Consider the following 4346-nt stretch of genomic DNA (forward strand, 5'->3'; position numbering starts at 1 on the left):
GGGGGGGGCGGTTAGAACGGAGGTGGTAAGGCCGGCTGGTAGATCGGGGCGTACGCCGGCTGGTGAGGGGGAACCCAAGCCTGCTGGTAAGGCTTCGGTGGATCTGCCTGATGACAGTAGGGGTGGATCCGGCAGTTTGGAGGGGGCTGGGTCGCATATGGAGTTGGATGGCCTGGATCTGATCTCTCAGGCGATCGAAGATCATGGGGATGGAATGGAGATCATGGGGAGCGATGAGGTGGTGGAATTTTTGAAGGAGGTCCAGGGCAACATTGGTGAGGCTCCATTAGTGGCTGCAGCAGGTCCCCCGGCCATGGAGATTAAGACAAAGGCTGTTGGTGTATCGAACAGCAAGGTGGTTGAATCGGGAAGGCCATTATTCTAATTTGGAAGTATGAGTCAGATACAAGATCTGGGTAGATCTTCGGTGGTGGTCGATTCCTCACGGGTTATGCAGCACAATGATCTTACAATTGCTGGTGATGCGATACGTAGCACCATTAGTTCCGCTGCTATGATAGTTGATAGGGGTGAACCTCCTAAGACCGTTGGTGGTGAAACTTCTGGAATAAAATCTTGCCTTTAGGTGTTCGACGGAATGCCAATACTGGAATTTTGGGGTCAAGACAGGAAGCGGGCAAAGGGAGTGCTTCGGCTGGTTCGGTCCTTGGTGCAAGGCCGACTCAGAATGCTTAGAAGAAGCCAGAGCCGGTTGCTCTCAAGTTGGAGGTGGATGCCTCAACTGTGTTGGGGGCGGATGGGATGGTCTCGTTGAACCTGGACAAGGCTAGAGTAAATATCCAAAAGTTTGAAAGAGCTCTGGTGGGTAGCCTCCTTGGGCGGAGAGTACCCTTCTGGGTGGTGCAAAGTGAACTTCAGAGAAAGTGGGGGCACTTGGGCCTCACCCGCATTATGCCGATGGGAGCAGACTGCTTCTTGTGCTGGTTTGAGGATGCCAGTGCACGGGACAAAGTTATGATTGGGGGCCTTTGGTTCGTGGCAGGCCAAATTATTGGAGTGGAGTAATGGGATGTTGGATCAATGTCGAATTCACCAAGGAAGTTCACCTCTCCGATTTGGATACGACTTCCCAATCTGCCGTTGGCCTACTGGGATGCTGATAATCTGGCCCGGCTTGCCACTACCATAGGGGAACCCCTTTTTATGGATGAATCAACCAATTCATGGAATAGATGCGCCTTCGCACGTATTTGCATTCGGTTGGATTTATCGAAGAAGTTACCTAAGGGTGTGTGGGCCCATGGGCTGGGAGGCTCTTTTTTCCAACCTATTGAATATGAGGGTATTCCTCTGATTTGTTTAAACTGTGGGAAGGTTGGCCACAAGGCGGAGGTTTGTAAGGAATCCAGAAATATGGTTAAGGTACAACCACCACCACCTACTACGACGGAATCTGTTCCTCCTGGGCCAAGGAAGGATATGGAGGTGGACCGTGTTGAGATCGAAGAAATGAGTTTAAAGGCAGCTTCGGCTGATGGATCGCCCGGGTTGGTGAACGAAGAGCAAGGTGAGTGGACTATTGTTAGTAGAAGAAGGAGACCCAAACCAGTAAGGAATGGTGTGAATTTGACGGAACAGAGGATTGCCCAGTCCGGAACAGTAAGGAGAACCTCCAACAATTTGGCCTGGAAAGCTGTTAGTAAGGGGGATATCCATATGGGGACTGATGGGGGGACCGGTTCTGGTAATGCGAATACGATCAAGAACTTAAGGAATGCTGGGAGTATGGATCAGGGTCCAAGTACAAACGAGAAGGAACTAGTGATGGATGGAGGGATCAACGGTTCATCTGACCATATGATTGACTCGCTTATGATGGATAAAAATTGTGATGAACCTATCACAGGTCTCGAGACTCATGGGGTGCCTCCACAGGCTGGGACGGGCTTCCCGAAAGCGTGCGCTCTAGACGGTATGGCGACGGACGGCGTGGGGAATATCCCTCAAATGGCTTCCCTTCCGGATGGGACAGTGGACAGCGGGGAATCTAATGTGGTGGAGGGTTGCTCTATGCTTGGGTCTACACAATTGCACGGTACTAGGCGGAGGAAACGTGGTGAGGCGACGGCTTCCCCTGCTCAGAAATTGACCCCAAGGGTGTTGCGATTTTCTGGAACGAAGTCTGATGTCCATAAGGTGAAAAATGTTAACACTAGAGGTGCTAAAGACAAACAGATGAAAGAATTGGGGTGCATTGGTCCCCTTCAGAAGCTGCCTGGTGTCCGTAGAAACAGGAATTTACGGGAGAGGGTCACTCCTGTACAACCTGAGCTCAATATAACAATCAAGGATTGCTCCTCGGGTGGCCGGATGGATGAGGAGTTCTCAGATCAATGGAAGGAGGTTTTCTCGGATGTTTTTTGCGGCGGGGACGCTTCCCCTTTGGTGGATAATGTTTAACATTCTCTGTTGGAATTGCAGAGGTGCGCGCAAGAAGGAGACCGGGAACTTCTTACGACACCTCATTGGGGAGCATAACATCAGCATCATTGGTCTAGTTGAGACCAAAATGGAAACTTTCTTTCGTGCGGATGTGGACAAGCTTGCGGGGAGGAATTGGGATTTCAGCTTTCAGCCGTCAGTGGGAAGGGCTGGGGGCATTCTTGGTCTTTGGCTTGGGTCAGTTGGAACCTTCACTGTCACCTTTCAAACAAACCAATGTATTATGGGGAGTTTTAGGTGGACGTGTTCTCTGTCATGGGAGCTTGCGGTGGTTTACGGTGACAAGGAAAGGTACACTAGGCAACGGATCTGGGAGGACATTTCGCAGCATCATGTTGCCAACGCCCCTTTGGTGGTGGGAGGGGACTTCAATTGCATTATGGCACTGTGTGAGAAGAGGGGGGGGGAGACCCTTTTTTTTCAACCCTGCTGCTGGTGACATGGGAGAATTCATGAATGCGAACGGCTTGGTGGACCCTGGCTTCTTGGGGCCTTCCTTCACTTGGACAAACAATAAGGATGCCGGAAGTCGGATTTACTCGCATTTGGATCGATTTCTAATCAGCTCATCCATTCTGGATGAATTTCAGGGTTTGAAGGTTAAGCACCTATCTAGGCTTACTTCTGACCATTGTCCCATCCTCTGTTCGGTTCAGGCGGGTGGAAGGAGGGCCTATTCCACTTGGATCCGGTTTGAGGTTGTTTGGGCCAGCTATCCGAGGGCGTGGCAATTGGTTACGGAGAAATGGAAGGTACATGATTCTGGCTCGGAAGCGAAGATCCTGCAGAGAAAGTGCCAGAGGACTTTGAAGGCGTTGTTCTTTTGGAGTTGAAACAAAATCAAATTGTTGAACCAGCTAAAGGACGAGCTTGACCGTGAGATTAGCATTTTACAGGAAATTGATTGCTCTCCTTCCGGCCTCTTTGAGGCACAGTCCGAATCTCTCAGAAATAAAGTCCAACTGCTGAAGGCTACCCTGACCAGGATTATGACCTGGTGGGGGCAATGTGCGAAGGTTCGATGGATTGAGGAGGGAGATGGGAACACATGGTTCTTCCACAACATGGCGTCGGCGAGAAAGGAGGACCAATCTCATTGATCAGCTCAAGCTCCCGGATGGGAGGATGGTTACTGATCAGTCTCAGATATTGAGAATTATGGAGGATTTTTTCCAACGAAAATGGGAGAATAATAATATCATTGACTGCGGGTGGCCCTCCCTTGATCTGCACTTTGCTTGCTTGCAGCGGCTAGGCATGTCTCTGGACAGCGAGATCACCCGTGAGGAAATATGGCTAGCCGTGAAGTCAATGGGCAAGAATCGTGCCCCTAGACGTGATGGTGTGACGGCATCCTTCTTTAAATCTTTTTGGGACATTGTTGGTGAGCAGGTCATCTTGGCGTGCTTGGAATTTTTCTCTTCAGGACGGATGGAGCCTAAATGGAAGGATACTGTTGTGGTTTTATTGCCTAAGGGTAATAATGCGGACCATCCCTCTAAATTTAGACCGATCAGTCTCTGTCAAACAATCTATAAGGTCATTGCTAAGATCATAGTCAACCGCATCAAAGGAATATTGCCGTCCATTGTTTCGGAGGAACAAGCGGCCTTTTGTGCCAGGGAGATAAATCTCTGATCACTGTCTATTGGGGCAGGAGATTATGAACATGTTCAAGGTCTCCAAGTCTTCTAAAGGATGGCTGGCGTTGAAAGTCGATATGGTGCAAGCCTATGACAAAATGAACTGGAGAACACTGGAGGTTGTGCTGATGAAGATGGGTTTCCCCCAAAGATTCCGATCGTGGGTGATGAGATGCATCACTGCCCCAAGGTTTGCTATTCTGGTGAATGGAACCCTTACGGTGGGATAACGGCTGGCTG

This window comes from Dendrobium catenatum, unplaced genomic scaffold, assembly GCF_001605985.2.
Source record: "Dendrobium catenatum unplaced genomic scaffold, ASM160598v2 original_scaffold_50508, whole genome shotgun sequence".
Taxonomy (NCBI): domain Eukaryota; kingdom Viridiplantae; phylum Streptophyta; class Magnoliopsida; order Asparagales; family Orchidaceae; genus Dendrobium; species Dendrobium catenatum.